The sequence below is a fragment of the Euprymna scolopes genome, chromosome 40, assembly GCF_053919585.1.
Source record: "Euprymna scolopes isolate OS-2025 chromosome 40, ASM5391958v1, whole genome shotgun sequence".
In the NCBI taxonomy this organism is placed as follows: domain Eukaryota; kingdom Metazoa; phylum Mollusca; class Cephalopoda; order Sepiida; family Sepiolidae; genus Euprymna; species Euprymna scolopes.
In genome coordinates this window covers 12,904,605-12,923,493 of record NC_136521.1, presented here as the reverse complement: position 1 = coordinate 12,923,493, position 18,889 = coordinate 12,904,605, and the positions used below count along the sequence as shown (strand labels likewise).

At 30.5% G+C, this 18,889-nt stretch overlaps 1 protein-coding gene and 1 pseudogene across 4 annotated transcripts in view; one reads left to right on the top strand and one right to left on the bottom strand.

The window, feature by feature from the left end:
- LOC145265375 (putative receptor-type tyrosine-protein phosphatase mosPTP-1) overlaps positions 1 to 18,889 on the top strand; it is a 475,862-nt gene that overhangs the window by 388,145 nt on the left and 68,828 nt on the right. The gene's annotated exons all lie outside the window — the stretch shown is intronic.
- On the bottom strand, positions 4,167 to 4,283 carry LOC145265791 (5S ribosomal RNA; annotated as a pseudogene).

The following is an 18,889-nucleotide window of genomic DNA, read 5'->3' as shown; positions in this document are numbered from 1 at the left end:
TGTATTTTGTCACATTTTATTCAATTCGGGGAGTGAATTTGATTTGGTGTTGCTGACGTTCTTTTCTCGATGAAGTTGTGTGTTTTTCTTATACGTTTCATAAATAATTTCTTTTTATATATTACTACGATTACTACTACTAATAATACTAATACTAATAATATTCATTCATTTTGTGTAAATTTAGCATCTCGGTATAAGTCTTTCCTACTTTCATCCTATTTTTCCCTACTCACCTCTACACACTCACACATCCACACACTCACACATCCACACATCTACACACTCACACATCCACACATCTACACACATCCACACATCTACACACTCACACATCCACACATCCACACACTCACACATCCACACATCCACACACTCACACATCCACACATCCACACACTCACACATCCACACACTCACACACCCACACACTCACGCATCCACACATCCACACACTCACGCATCCACACACTCACGCATCCACACACTCACACATCCACACACTCACACATCCACACACTCACACATCCACACACTCACACATCTACACACACACACTCACATCTACACACTCACACCTCCACACACTCACACTTATACACACACAAGTTAGTCTTCTCTGCCTTATAGATCAAAAAAAGAAACGAGTGCTTAGATATATTTAGCTGTTTCTGGAGCTGATATATATATTTTTATATATGCATGGGTGTATATATATAAATATATGTGTGTGTATACCTATATATGTATATATAGCGATGCCATAATATAAGTAACGGAAACAACAAAAACACAAATATGTGTATTACTGAAAACGTAATGAATGACTGACAAATTTTTTATCGTACAAATATTAGGTTGTAATGCATAAATATTATGCAAATTTACCAGATTTTATATAATAGTTTTTTTTTTTTTTTTCAATAAAGATTAAATGGATTAAAGGGAATAAACTACTGGGCAGAAGTTAAAGGACGGCGTTAGTTTGCAAATATCTTTAAACTTACATTGTAAAAAAAAAAAATTGAAGCTTTTCAACAATAAGTAAAGTTCGTTTATCATTAGGATTTTATTTTTTAGCACATTCTCTTTTTTGCGGGGGGGGGGGGGCTCATTATTGCTATCAAGAAAAGACGTCAATTTCATGAATTTCTGATATTCTATAGTGTTCTAAACGTGTCATTCACATCACTTGTAATTAGTAAGTATAAAACCAATAAAAGGTTAGGTGCAGAACCACAAAATATAGCAGACCTCCAAAAACATTGCAATGATAAGATCGAAGAATTGTTAGAATGTCTTAAAAAAGAAAAAACATTGAACATCTGTAGTGGAATGGGTACATAAATGGATACTAACATCCAATGCTGCCAAGTCTTTCCTTTAACAGTTACAGAAAAACCTTCTCATCCACTGATTGTCGTTAGTAATAATATCTGTAAGCTCGTCGTCCAAACTCATTGGCTTAACATTCGTGGGCAACATGAATTGGAACAAATACATTGAAGACATGTTCAAAGGTGGCTGCGAAGAAGGTAGGCTCTTTACCATATTAAAAAAAAATTACTCACACTTGAGAGTATACTAAAAAAGGCTTCCTTCAGTCTTGACAGACTAGGGATACCCACTGTAAGGGTGCCTGCGCGTGAAATTTGTGTGGCAAGAGTTGCGCAATCTCCAACCACGCCTCTCCTGAGTCAACATTGTTGCATACCAGTGGCAAGTTGAGGTACAAGACGACTGGAAACAATGCCGAGATAAGCGGAGAGCACATACAGCGCCTAGAATTCTCAAAGTGTCACCCATCTGGTATTAGCCAGGCTCAATGTTGCTTAACTTCGGTGATCTGACGAGAACCGGTGTGTCAACGTGATTATGCTGTATTGAGAGTATACTATATCTCTACAAAGCCACCATTCAGCCATATATGGAGTATTGTTGCCACATTTGGGCCATTAGTCTCACAGTCAAAAAAAGAGTCTTCCACCTAATAGGTTTTGTACTATCAACCAAACTCCAACCTCTGTTCCATCACCTGTGCCTGTTTTACAAGTATTTTAATGGAATATGCTCTGATGAACTCGACTCACTTGCGTCCTCATGATGTAAATATCTGCAACTAACCCTACAAGCAACAAAATCCCACCCCTACACTGAAGAGATCCCTAGATGCTGGAAAAATTTCCACTCTACTAGTTTCTTTCCTTAAACTGCTAGACTTTAGAATTCTCTCCTGAGTCCCTGTTTCCCTGATTGTACTGACATGCAGAAGTTCAAGTGTAATATGAACATCTGGAGAAGCCCCATGTTTTGACAAGCTTCTGGGATTGACCTTCGCTCCTGATCTGAAATGAAACACATACATCAAATCTGTTGCCAAGGTCGCTGGGAAGATGGTGGGATCCTTCTACCGCTCCAGAAGATATCTCCCTACTGATGCAGTTCTCTATCTATATAAAAGCCAAGTACGTCCAAGGATGGAGTACTACTGCCATATCTGGACAGGAGCTGCTGAAAATAGCCTATCCTGCCTTGACAGAGTACAAAATAGACTTCATAGCCTAGTGAGGGATGCTCTTTTCTCTTCCCTGCAACCTCTCTCCCACAGAAGAGATGTTGCAAGCCTATCTTTGTTTTAGTGTTATTTCCATGGCAGGTGCTCGTCTGAACTCCAATCTCTGGTCGCCCCTCACCAATCTTTTACGAAAAACACTTGTCTAGTTGAATCCACTGTCAAAAACTTTCCCTACTCTTTATCTATCCCTAAATCAAAGCGTAGATTCAATGAACAAAGCTTCTTTCTTAGAAGTGCACACCTGTGGAGCTCTGTTTCCTCTGCCTGCTTCCCACCTGACTACAACCTGGATGTCTTCAAGTCCAACGTAAACAAATTCCTGATGAACCGCCCCTTTAAGTAGACATTTTATTAAATCTCCACACTAACGTACTGTACTTACAATAACCCTTATCCCTGAGTGGCTTCCGGGCCTTGATAAGTGGTGATCACCTTGTAAAAAAAAAAAAAAAAAAAAAGAACGGACATCTTGCTGCTCAATTCCTTACAAAGGCCCTTACGTCCAATTGACTTGCTTTGGGTAAAATAACAGTAAAAAAAGAAAAATTTACTGAAGAGACAGATAAGATTTCAAGGGAAATGGTTGCTTGAGGGTTAAAACTTCAGGATTGCATGCTTGCATTCCAACTTCAGAGTCTCTCATTTCAAAGCAAAACCAAAGAGCACACCTTGAACTGATGTATAATAGGATACAGTTCATTTCAATGACGAGTTCAAATTTAATATATTTGGTTCTGATGACAAAACTTATGTATGACATAGATCAAGTGAAAGATGGTCGTCTCAACGTGTCAAGAGACCCATTAAGTTAGGCGGCGGCAGTGTGATAGTGTGGGGAATGATTTCATCTGCACGAGTTGCCCCTATCATCCACATACATGGTAATATCAAATGTTGAGATTTAAAAAAGTTTTTTTTCAGCGGCATGTGGTATCAAGATTACAACATAATCTTTATGAATCTCCTATTTCCATGCCGACCAATGCACCTTGCCACAAGGCTCAGAAGGTTATGACTTTATTTTGAGAAAAAAAAAGGAACCACTTTAATGAAGTGGCCAATTCAGAGATCTGAAAACATTAAAAAGATAATTGGAGAAAGGGCTCAGAAAAGGAACCTCAAAACCCAGAATTCCATGTAGGAGTTATTGAAAGACTAATGAGAGGGAATTACTGCTGATTTTTGCAAGAAATTTCATCATGTTTATTAACTATTAAATTTCATTAATATTTTGACAATCATTACCAACATCGTTCCTTAACTTTAATACACACACACACACACACAGTTGAACCCCGGGATACAGTGACCTTAGGATACGGTTTTTTCAGGTCATGATGTGGAATACAGTGTTTTCCCAGTCCCTGGTTATGGTACTTGCCTCGCCTTACGATATTATTTATAATGTTATTTCATTATATAAACAGGCTCCTTCAGATACCCATGATGGATTGCCTGCGCATGAAATTTTTGTGACAGGTGGTGTGCAATCTCCAACCACACCTCTCTTGAGTCGACATTGTTAAATAACAGTAGCGAGTGAAGTGTATGTACAAGACGACTGGAAACCAATGCCGAGATAGGCAGAGAGCACTTACAGCACCTAGAATTCCCAAATGGTCACCCATCTGGTACTAACCAGGCTCAACGTTGCTTAACTTCGGTGATCTGATGAGAACCGGTGTGTCAATGCGATTATGCCGTATATATTTGATTATATACATGTGTATTATATACTGTACTGTGTTTTGTTACTAATTTTTAATCTCCTATCCCGGGGTTCTACTGTACTCCTGATTTATGCAAGAAATTAATTTGATTATGTGATCGATGCTGCAGAGAAGTCATTGAACATAATGGGATTTTTTTCAACTATTAAATTAATGTTGTTCATAATCCAGTCCTATCGTTGCTTAACTTTTTTCCAATAGATTATTTCGTTTGTTCGATTTCATCTTTTATTAAAAAAATCCAAAACTATTATAGAAAATCTGGTAAATTTGTGTAATACTTAGATTTTATTTACACATTGATTTTTATTTCGTAAAAAGTTTGTGTAAATGTGTGTATTACTACTTTAGTAATACACACATTTATCTGCTTTCGTTGTATTATGGCCGCTATTGTATGTAATGTGCGTGTGTATGTATGTTTGTTTTTGTGTGCGTGTATGTCCATATATATAAATGTGTGTGCGCACATATGCATATGTGTGTATTTATATACATGTATAAATGTATGTTGGTATGTATGATATGTGCATGTTTATATATGTGTATAAATGTATATTTATGTATGTATGTATGTGTGTGTATATATATATATATATATATATATATATATATATATATATATATATATATATGAGTCTGTTTATTATACAAACATTATTGGTTACATATGTGCGTACATGTTTCAGTGGAGTCTTAATTCAGGTACAACACTTCATCATGTTGTCTCTGAATTGGGACTCCACTGAAACATGTATGCACATATGTAACCAATAATGTTTGTATAATAAACAGACTATGTATCAGTTCTGTCCTGTATTGCGCATTTTTAAATAATCATGCGAGTTTCATTAGATTTACGTCTAGGAAACCATTCGATACAACCGGTGTGTGTATGTGTGTGTGTATGTATATATATATATATATATATATATATATATATATATATACACACACACACACACACACACAAATGTATGTGGGTAAGTATTTGTATGTTATATATGTTGATGTATATGTGCATGTTTATGGGTATGATAGTGTTTATATAAATGTATATGTATGGGTGTGTTTGTATGTATATATGTTGTGCGTGCATACACATATGTGTCTGTGTGCGAATTAAATAAATGATAGATATAAATTCATCAGTGTAACTTTAGAGTAAAAGTGTGTGTGTGTGCATGACTTTTGAAATGAAATTTTTCCAATTTTGTATTCAAATATAAATATTAATAATCTAATCTATCTTTACATCATCAACGCTCTGATCCCCATCTGGCATCAATTGAAATGGATGGCTCTTGTCTTGGGGAGGCTCCATGTTTTGACAAGCTTCTGGGATTGACCTTTACTCCTGATCTGAAATGGAACATGTACATCAAATCTGTTGCCAAGGTCGCTGGAAAAATGGTGGGATCCTTCTACCGCTCCAATAGATATCTCTCTGCTGATACAATTCTCTATCTATATAAAAGCCAAGTACATCCAAGGATGGATTACTGCTGCCATATCTGGGCAGGAGCTGCTAAAAACAGCCTATCTTGCCTTGACAGAGTACAAAATAGACTTCATAGCCTAGTGAGGGTGCTCTTTTCTCTTCCCTGCAACCTCTCTCCCACAGAAGGGACGTTGCAAGCCTGTTGTTTTATCGTTATTTCCATGGCAAGCGCTCGTCTGAGCTTCAATCTCTGGTCCCTCCTTGCCAATCTTTCACAAAAAACACCCGTCTAGCTGAAACCACTGTCAGTAATTTTCCCCACTCTTTATCTGTGCCTAAATCAAAACGGAGATTCCATGAACAAAGCTTCTTTCTTAGAAGTGCACACCTGTGGAACTCTCTTCCGTTTGCCTTTTTCCCACCTGACTACAACTTGGATGTCTTCAAGTCCAACATAAACAAGTTCCTGATAAACCGCCCCCTTAAGTAAGACACTTCATCAGATCTCCATTACTAACGATTACTACGATATTGTCCCATTGATTACTGTACACACAATAACCCTTATCCCCGAGTGGCCTCCGGGCCTTGATAAGTGGTGACTTCCATGTAAAAAAAGTAAATAAATAAATGAATAAATAAAAACAAAACAAAAAATTCATTTAGATTGGTCAATTGTGCAATACTAGAGCTATATATACTTTTTTGTATATATAACACCGAAAATGTGATCATCTAATTATTGAAATAATTGCACTGTAAAACTTATAAACTATCTATTATATAAATCTCACCTGTCTGTTTAAATGTATGTATGTTTCTATGTCTGCCTAAAACTTTCGACAGAGTTGACTGATTTTCACAAGATCAGTATTGTTTTGAAGCTTAACCCTTCAGACGACAACTATCGTATAATTGGCTAAGAACATTAATTCCTTCACCCTCAACTGGGCACTTTTCTACAGGAAGGGGTCGGTTTTTTCGCTGATATTTTCGAAAGCCATCCCCCTCTTCTCGATTGACTAGTCTTAATTTAAACCTTTGCCACTTCCGGTTTGGCAATGGACGCAATGGCAAAGACGTCACTTTTTTTTTTTTACATACTTTTTCTCCTTGTTAGGGGGTTGAGCCTGCCTGCCTACTACCACTTTTTTTTTTCTCAACATACACCTCCAAGCACCCGTGCAACGCCGGGCACAGAGGCCAGTTTATAATATAATGTTTCACTGGAAGGACTCATTTTCATTCCAATTTAAAATTGCTAGATCTCTGAAAAAAATGGTTGGATCATTCTACTGCTCCAGTAGGTATCTCAGTGTTGATGTAATCCTCTTTCTGTATGAGAGCTAAGTATGTCCTAAAATGGAGTAATGTTGCCACATCTAGCCAGAAGCTGCTTGGCGCACCTATCCTGCCTTGATAGAGTTCAAAACCAGCTTCAAAACCTATTAGATGATGCACTTTTTTCTTCCCTGCAGCCTCTTTCCCACGGAAAAGATGTTGCGATCCTGTCTCTGCTGTATCATTATTTTCAAGATTAAATATTTATATTGTGTGTGTATGTATATATATATATATATATATATATATATATATATCTTATAATGTACCGCTTTACCAAGGTTAAATACTTATTTTACTGTTCATAAAAAAATTAGTTGTATTAGTCACACTTTCATACAATTGTTTCGATCTATAGCTGGTATTTAAGTATATAATGGCTCTTTATTATATCAGCTAAGGAGCACGTCAGCATAAAAAAGTGCATAAAAAACAAATTCTCAAAGTATATTAGAAAAGTATTCATAGCTCTAGCATTGCACTATTGAGCTATCTAAACAAACTTTGTATTGATATCTTTATTTGAATACAGAATTAGAACTATTTTAATTCAAATAAAGGAAAATAATATATATATATATATATATATATATTATTTTCGTTTTTTTTTTTTTTTTTTTTTTTTTTAAATAGTACTCTATGTAGTAGTGTTTTACTGCTCTACAGATCAACATAGCTTTAATGTATTAGGGCTCGAACCTCGAACTATAGGTTTTATAGCTGAGTGCGTATACCGTTACGCTACGGGCCTCTGCTCATATTATTAGATATTTTTTATCGCTTTTTCAAGTTATTTTGTTATTGTTTTTTTAGCGATAATGAAGAAATTAGCCGTAAGAATTATCACCCCTATTTTTAGGACATAAACAAATATATATATATATATATATATATTTTTACTTTTTAAACTGTTTAAAAAAAAAAAAGTAAAATAAATAATATATACATTTATTTGTTTACATACGAAAAATAGGGGCGATATTTCTTAGGGATTACTAATTCTTTGATTTCCTAGGTAAGAGACGCTAATACCAAATATTTTCTTATTACTATAAAATCAATAATTATATATATATAATTTAAAGGAGATTAGAACAATAGTCTAAAGAGCAGAGTGTATTTTAATGTAATAGTAAAATTACTAGTTTAATTAAAATACAGGGAAAGAAGAAGTGCTCGTTGTAATTTAGATATATAATAAGCTCGATAGGTAAATATCCTAGAGCTAATTTAATATTTAGTAATGTGATTGATAATTTTAAAATCAAATTATAATTAAATTAAAAATCCGGTTCATAAGAAGGAACAACAACAAAATCAATAATTTGTATGATAGGTTTATTTATGGTGTCTTTTACATATATTAAAAACCATTCCCAATATTTTGCTGATGAGGAAACTTTGTTTGTTAAAAACACTCTATGTAAAAATTATTGTCCGTAACTTGATGTCTACCACAATAAAAACATTGTTTTCCGAAACGATCGTACAAATTATTGATTTTGTTGTTGTTCCTTCTTATGAAACGGATTTTTAATTTAATTCTAATTTGATTTTAAAATTATCAATCACATTACTAAATATATATATATATATATATATATATATATATATATATATATATATATATATATATAATCATGTGTCTTTTGTTGTTTGGTTTTTATGAGTATTTTTAGCACTGATGAATGTCTTACTGATATAATAATTAAATATTTCTGAAAAAGTGTTTGTTAGTTGTCGATGCGTTATAACTTCCACGTGTTTATGTGAGTATCTGTCTTGCAAAAGTTATGATGGTTGATATTTGTTGTGTGGATTTTTTTTAATATATTTTTTTTTTTTTTGTTAGTTAGCCAGAAAAGTGTGGTCCTAGTTATATAATAAGTATGGAAATAATAATCCAATGTAATGGAAAACTGAAAAAGCCAAAAATTATTTCTTACTAAACATAAAATGAAACATTTTTGCTATGTCATAAACGCACTAGATATTTTGAATTCATCCATGTTTCGTTGTTAAATTTAAAAAAAAAAAAAACAAAGCTATATTTTAGTGTTGTAGATGCACTACACATTTTGAAATATTTTTATGTTAAATTTGTGTTTAATGTGTCATTTCAAAAGTTTTAAAATAAAGATGAAACGTTGATAAATATATGAGCAATTTTCAGTTTTTCATTATATATATATATATATATATATATATATATGTCATACATACGTGTATGTGTATATATATATACGTCTTACACACACATATATATATATATACGTCTTATATATATATATATATATATACGTCTTATATATATATATATATACACGTCTTATACATATATATATACGTCTTATATATATATACATATATATACGTCTTATACATATATATATATACACGTCTTATATATATATATATATATATATACGTCTTATACATACATACATATATATATATATATATATATATATATATATATACACACACACACACACACACACAAGCACATATACAGATCTGAAATAATACATTAAAAGATTTGGGGAGCGTTTTCTAATAATCTCTTAAACTGGTATTTTATTTTTTAACACTCTTTCAAAACACAAATGCAACCCAAAATCTCAGCTCCATTTCTGAGATTTTCGTTTGTACAAAAACATTAAAAAAAAAAAAAAAAAAAAAGGTAACTCTGTTTCTTCACTTTTCATCTTTTTTTCTTTTTTAAAAATTTTGCTTCATGTCACCCGATGCAAGTTTTACATTCACCCAATAATAATAATAATCGCTACATTTTTGTCTTTTTTTTTTTTCTGTTTTGTAATTTTATCATCACTCGCTTCCCTTTAGAGTAACGCTCGTCACCATCACACCCAACAAAATGGTCACTTCGTTGTCTATCACCTTTTTTTCTTCACTTAGTTCTTTTACACGTTTCATTATTTCTTTTTTTGTTTTTTTTTTGTTTCATTCTATATTTTTCTGTATCATTGTTTTCAAACAAAAAAAAAAAAAAAGAAAAGTCTTTTAGTATAGATTGTACAATTTTTTTTCTCTTAAATATTCCAGAAAAAATGTCAAATTATTTCTAAATTTTGGTTCAATTTGTTTGAAAAAATCTAGTGGGTTCACTTTGGTTTTCAAGCAACCATATTCCTTCAATGGAAATTGTTTATTGTTCTTAAATTATATTTTTCTCCCGAAATATACAATCATTTTTTTCACCAGACTCTTTCACTCAAAGAAGGCACGCATATATATATATATATTCAAAGTCGGTGTTGTCTTTTCACCTTTACTTTTTTATAATGTCGGTTTTTATTCCTCTTTTGACAAGAAGTATTAAGCTTCGGAATGCTATAACCTAAAGAGATTATCTCCCTTATTCCTTTAATCCCTATTGACTTGATAATGTAATAACGTTCCTATATAACTTTACACTTTATCTTAACTTATCCTATTCCTTCACTAACATTAACTCTCCAACCTGTTGCCATGGTGATCCTTTAAATTAACTGTTACTTATGCCGTTATCAATAAAAGTAGCGTCTTTTAAGTTTAAACCGTTAAAAAAACACGTATATAAGAATTTACACATAATTAATATTTAATTATAAACCCCTCTCTTTTTTTAATACACTCCTACTACTTTAAACCCCAACGTCCTCTCCCCACCACTCCCCCCTTCTTTTCTAACTCCCCTTTATCTACGATTTTTCCATTCTTATTTGACTTTATAACTTAGTCCATCTATGAATTCTGATGATGCTAGTTGGATTTTTCCTCTCTTTGAGAATTTTCCTCTAGCTGAAACAATTTGTAAACTCATTCTGGACTCACAGTAATAAATTTCCTATATTTACTGCTCTGACTACACATTGAGCACTCTAGTCCGGTTTTTTCACCACTGGTAAATATATATATATATATATATATATATATATATATATATATATAGTGTGTGTGTGTGTGAGGATAATGGAAATAGTATTCTGACGAGATAGATAAACAAAAGGAACAAACCAACGTTTCATCTTTACTGTATGAATGGATTGAAAAAATTAAAATACAGTAAAATATTTGGAAATATTTGTTTTCAAAAGTATAAAAATGTAACAAATGTTTCAAATATTTCAACAATTTTTTTTTTTTTTTTTTTTTTTTCGAACAGTCATACTTTTCACAACGAATATATTTTCAAATATTGTACTGGTATTTTATTTTTCATTTTCTTCAATTCATTCATTTAGAAGAAAACGTTTATGGGCATATAACTTGGTTTGTTCCTTGTTTTATATATATATATATATATATATATATATATATATATATATATATATATATATATATATATATAAAACACATGTTTCAAATAAACTGTGTGTCTCTTATAGGTGAAGCAAAAAAAAAAAACACCTTAAACATATAGCTTATACACAAATACCAATTATCAAAACTTGTAAAAGATAGAAAAACAATGCGTATAAAAAAAACTTTTACTAAATGCACCTAAACAAAGACTATGCACTAATAGAAAAAACTTCAATAAATCAACTTAAATAAAATAAAAAAAAAATACTCTCTTAATCTGCTCTTATGAATATATGTTATGCATTATAGTGGGGCTATAAATAGCGGACATAACTTGCTTACAACTGGAGAATTGTTTCTCTATCTTAAATTTCTGAACCGTGCTGAAAATTTGGTTATCCTTTGTTCAAGAAAATCGGTTGTACACCAAATAATATATACTGTAATGTATAATTATTATATAAAATATTTTGTATAAAAATATGTATTTATAAAATACTTATAAAAATACACACTCATATATATGTGTGTGTGTGTGTGTATATATATATATATATATATATATATATATATATATATATATATAAAAGAATACTTTGTACAAGAATACACATTTTTTATATAAAAATACACATATTTACATTATATTAAAATATGCATCTATGTAAAACACTTAATATAAGAATACACATAGATACAAAATACTTTATATAAATAGGCATGTATATAACATGCTTAATAAATAATATCCATGTACATAAAATATTTTATGTAAGTGTACACACATATATATATATATATATAAAATACTTTATATAATATATATACAATACTTCATATAAAAATATACATATAAAACAATATGCATATATATGAACTGATAAATAATATATATAACTATATTAAAATATGCATACGTATATAAACTACTTTATATAAAAATATGCATATATATATATAAAATACTTTATATAATACATATATATAAAATACTTTCTATAATATATATAAAATACTTTATATAATATATATATATAAAATATATAATATATATAATATATAAAATACTTTATCTAATATATATATATATATAAAATACTTTATATAATATATATAATGCTTTATATAATATATATATAATGCTTTATATAATATATATATATAATACTTTATATAGTATATATATATACTTTATATAATATATATAATGCTTTATATAATATATATATAATACTTTATATAATATATATATAATACTTTATATAATATATAATACTTTATATAATAATATATATATAATACTTTATATAATAATATATATATATAATACGTTATATAATATAATACTTAATATAATATATATATAATACTTTATATAATATATATACTTTATATAATATATATATATACTTTATATAATATATATATATACTTTATGAAATATATATATATACTTTATACTTTATATAATATATATATATACTTTATATAATGTATATATACTTTATATAATATATATATATACTTTATATAATATATATATAATACTTTATATAATATATAATACTTTATATAATATATAATACTTTATATTATATATATAATACTATATATAATATATACATATAATACTTTATATAATATATATATACTTTATATAATATATATATATACTTTATATAATATATATATATACTTTATATAATATATATATACTTTATATAATATATATATACATACTTTATATAATATATATATAATACTTTATATAAAGTATTATATATAAATATTATATAAAGTATTATATATATATATTATATAAAGTATTATATACATATATTATATAATATATATGTAATACTTTATATAATATATATATATAATAATAATTTATATAACATATATAATACTTTATATAATATATATATAATAATAATTTATATAACATATATAATACTTTATATAATATATATATATAATACTTTATATAATATATATATATAATAATTTTTATAATATATATAATAATTTTTATAATATATATAATAATTTATATAATATATATATAACAATTTATATAATATGTATAATACTTTATATAATATATATATAATACTTTATATAATATATATATAATACTTTATATAATATATATATAATACTTTATATAATATATATATATATAATACTTTATATAATATATATATATAATACTTTATATAATATATATAATACTTTATATAATATATATAATACTTTATATAATATATATAATACTTTATATAATATATATATAATACTTTATATAATATATATATAATACTTTATATAATATATATAATACTTTATATAATATATATATAATACTTTATATAATATATATACAATACTTTATATAACTTATTTGGTTGTTTTCATTTTTCTAATTGGATAAACAAAATATTAATAACTATTTATCCGGTGTTGCCCAGGAAGCAGTAAAGTCATTTTAGTTTTTAATTTCTATTTGCACATTTTTTAAAGCTTATATAGTAAACTAGCGAGGGGTACCCGGCGTTGCCCGGGTGTTTTTCGGTGTGTGAAAAAAAAAAGAGGTGGGTTTGAAAAAAAAAAAAAGAAACTTTTTCCGACGCGCAGTTGGAAAATAGTGTGGAAAAAAAAAAGAAACAGGTGCTCGTTTTTGATTGACGTGACGGCGATTTTGTGCGGGACAGTTTTTAATGAGGTCAATTGAAAAACCTGCACCCCCCCCCGTCTGATATGACGAAGTCCACATTGAACAAACTGGCTCTGGGCCTGTGATCAGAGTCGAGTTTCGCTTTTGTTTATACCGAAAAGCGAATGTAACGCGTGCCGATGCGGGGAAATGTGGAATAATTAAGGTTTGAAAGTGAATAAAATTAAATAGAGAGGCGAGGTCAGTGGGTAACTCTGAGATATTACAATTTATGGATGATATAAAAAGGTTTAAGAAGTTTTGAAGCGAGCGAGCGGTTCTCCGAAAGAAGCCTTTTGCGGACATCGGGGAAAAGCGAACACACACACACATACATTTTCGCTTCTATATATATATAGACTAGCGAGGGGTACCTGGCGTTGCCCGGGTGTTTTTCGGTGTGTGTGAAAAAAAAACGAAGCTTTTACGATGCGCAGTTGGAAAATAGTAAAAAAAAAAAAAAAAAAAACAGGTGCTCGTTTTTTATTGATGTGACAGCGATTTTGTGCGGGACAGTTTTTAATGAGGTCAATTGTTTGTTTTGAAAAACCCGCTCCCCCGTCTGATATGACGAAGTCGACATTGAACAAACTGGCTCTGGGTCTGTTATTAGAGTCGAGTTTCGCTTTTGTTTATACCGAAAAGCGAATGTAACGCGTGCCGATGCGGGAAATGTGGAATAATTAAGGTTTGAAAGTGAATAAAATTAAATAGAGAGGCGAGGTCCGTGGGTAACTCTGAGATATTACAATTTATGGATGATATAAACAGTTTTAAGAAGTTGTGAAGCGAGCAAGCGGTTCTCCGAAAGAAGCCTTTTGCGGACATTGCGGAAAAGCGAACACACACACATACATACATACATTTTCGCCTTTATATATATAGATTAAATAAAATTATAGGTATAAGGGAGAGAACTCTTTTTTTTTTTTTTTTTTTTTTTAAATTAAAAATGAGTTATCTTCGTTTTTTTGTTTTGTTTCTTTTCATAATTGAAAAATGGTTTCATCTATACTATCTGTTGTTCAGGTGTGACTTCATAATTTTTCAAACAAACTGTAGTGCAATCATAAGCACGTTGACGTGCCGGTTCTCGTCAAATCACCAAAGTTAAGTGACGTTGAGCCTGGCTAGTACTGGATGAGTAACTGTTTGGGAATTCTTGTTGCTGTGCTCTTTACTTGGCATTGTTTCCAGTCGTCCTGGATTTCTCCTTGTCACTGGTATTTAACAAAGCTGACTCGGAGAGGAGTGGTTGGAGATTGCGCAACTCTTGCCACAAAAGTTCCACGTGAAGTACTTTTACAGTGGGTATCTATAGTCTGTAAAAACTAAAGAAAGCTACCATAAAAATAACAAATACAAATTGGCTTTTTTTTTTTTTTGAAATCAATAAGTAAAATCTGGCAATGTTTTTTTTTTTTAATGACCAATGTCAATAAACATCACTGGAATAAAAAAAAAAAAGTGTTAAACTCGGAAATTACGTTTTCATCTTTCATATATTTTTTAAAAACACAAAACACTAAATTATGCTTTATTTTCTTATTTATGATAAAAAAAAAAAAATTAAAGTGAAAAAAAAAACAAAAACAAATTAGATCCATTTTGTATCAATTTCCTAAGAACAGAATTTTTTCTTTGTACATTTAAAATAAAAGAATTTTTATTGCATTATTTTCAAATTTCCAAATTCTTTAAAAGAAACATATCATGTCTTGTACATTGACAAATCAGGAATGTTAAAAATGTACGTGTATATTCAATTCTAACTGTACCTACCTTTTTAGCAACTGTTATTTTTCTGGTATTAGAGATCCTGCAAAATACCCCACCTCCATTTATTTTGCCCCTTTGCACAATTTTATTTATCTTGGAAGGGAACCATCCTTTTTCTAATTCCAACCTGCTTTTTTTCCTTCCTTCCACCTTAAAACCCCACTCCCACTTGGAGCTCAACCTGCTTATTTCCGACTATGACAAACCGAGAAACAGTTGGAGTCTACAATTAGCAAACGTTTGGGTGGGTGTGTGGGGGGGGGCTTACTAACCTATCCTCTATCTCATTTTACTTTGGTTATTTTATTTTCCTGCTTTTTTAATGGTTTAATCATCCCATTCCCAATCATTTTTGCATCTGTATATAATTCCGTAAGTAAAATTCACAAACAGCGTTGAAGAGGTTTTAAATAAGTAAACGTAATAGCCCATTGTTTTGTTTTTTTAGCTTGTTTTTTTTTTTATTCGCCCCAAACAAGACATACTGCTATTAAAGTATAAAAGGCTACTATGATAGGAGCCTGATTTGATAAGGATGTGGGTGAGGCATTAATATTCACCTGGGCAGCAAGATGTTTGTTAACATTACTTTTAAATATCTATATGTTTATACAGTCAGCAAAACGGGGAGTAGCTTCTCAAATAGATACTAGAAGGTAGTGTCTGAGAGTTGATCATGGTAAAAATTAATATTACCGATACCAAGGAGTAGTGTTTTTAAAGCGTAATGCCCGTACCTTTGTCGAGATATATATATATATATATAAAAACGTCGGTGTGCTAGAACGTTTTCATCCTAACTTCTACGCAACTATGCACCATGTAGAAAAGATGCATAAAAAGAATTAATGGTATTTTTAATGAAGGCTGCTTGATGCTCTGTTCAGTCTCAAGAGACAATGGAGACCACCTGTAAGGGTAGTTGTGCATGTAATTGCGAAGCATGGGTTGCGTATTTACCAACCGCACCTACCCTGAACCAGTACTGCTTGAGTTAAATGGCAAGAAGTCCAGGACGACTGAAAACAATGCCGAGACTTTATTTTACATAAAATAACCTATAAATGGTCGATATGCCGAACCAAACTAAACTTAGGTGATATCTGAGAGTTCACCAATGCGAAGGAGTAGTGTTTTCAAAGAGTAATGCCCATATCTTCTCTGTAAAATTTGCTTCCTTAAAGCAATCTTTTCTTATGGCAACTTTTTTTCTTTATAGGGTGTAATGTTTTCTAGGGTTGTGTTTTCCAAGAAATGACGCCGTCCCCCCCTATAAAAGCCCCTTCTCAGAGTAATATTTTCAGGAGAGCTGTCTTTTATGAGTAATATAACGAATTGTGAGGACAGTGTATTCTATTCTAGGAATACAAATTATCTTATTTATATAATAACTACAAGAACGACCCGACGTTGCCCAGGATTAAATTATGATCAATGAATGTTTCACACTCCCGTATTTTTATTGTCATCGAAATCTGTGAAATCACCCATTTTTCAATCAAATCGATTGGTTACCTGCTCTAGTTGGGGACCTATTGTGGTGCATCAGGAGAAAGCTTCACATGCCTTCCCACAATGACTTAGTCCATAATATACTGTAGTCTACATTGCACTGTAGAGAACCTACTGTTGGTTTTATAAAAAAAATTTTTTTATATATAATGGCTTGAATTTAAGTTTAAAATACAAAAGTCAAGTATCATGCTTCAATTGTGCTCTAAACAGAAACATTCATTTCGAATGTGCCCCTGTCATATACAGGATCTACTGTTGATTTTATATACCTGGTGTGGTGATAATAGCTTGAATTTAAGTTTAAAATGAAAAAGTCAAGTATCATGGGGCAATTGTGCTTTAAACAAAAACAGTCATTTTGAACACACCCCTGTCATATCTTACTGTTTATTTTATATGCTGGGCCTTTCTGCTTGTGTGGTAATAAAACTTCTCAAATGCACTTGTGATAAGATGTACAAGGTGTTGACTTTAGTAAAAATTGCCTTTTTTCTTTTTTTTTTTTTAATTTTTTTTTTTATTAAATTTTTACCCCAATCAAGGCACATTGCCACTTTGATGTAGGCGGTTACTATCAGGGACATAAGCTACAGGGGTACTATGTGGGGAGTTGTGCAGCAAAGTGTCGGTTCACGTTACACTTGAACTTCTGCATGTCAGTACAGTTGGGGAAGCAGGAACCAGTCGTCCTGTACATACACATCACTTGCCACTGGTATTTAACAATGTCGATTCAGGAGAGGTGTGGTTGGAGATTGCGCACCTCCTGCCACAAAAATTCCACTCGCAGGCAACCCTTTGTAGGTATCCATTGTCTGTCAAAGACTGAAGGGGCCCTGTTTAGATAGATAGATAAATAAATAGATAGATATGGCAAGAGGACTAAGTTTTAATTTTAAAAAATCAACTCAATTAAATAGTAACATTTTCATCCTTTAAAATTTATTTATTGAAACTCAGTTTATCCATGTTATCCAGGTTTGTCAAAAGTATTTCTCTGTTGAGGGTAACCCCCTTCTTTTTTTTTTTTTTTTTTCTAAATGTTACTAATAAACTTCCTGCTACTTTCGCAGAGTCACATTGCTTCGCAATAAAGTATATTGAGCTCATTACAGCAGATCAAAAAGACTTGTCTGTGAAATAAATTATCTCCGTCAAATTTATAAAGGAAAAGTGTTTCTTTATTCAAAAATAATTCTGTATGCCTTGTTAAATATTTGAAGCCTCTTTTTTAACGATTTTTAAAAATTATTTTGTATTAATTTTTTTTAATTTTTTTTTTGTAATATTTCAATTAGTAAAAAAAATTTTTCTAATAACCTTCCCATGAAAAAGAAAAAAACAAACACAACATTATTTTCTGAATATTCTAATTTTTGATGCGGTACTTCTCTAATCTAAATCTCTTGGAATTTCAACATAATCATGTCGTGTAGCAATTAAAGGTATTAACAAACAGTTCAAAGTGAAAGTCTTCTGAAGGT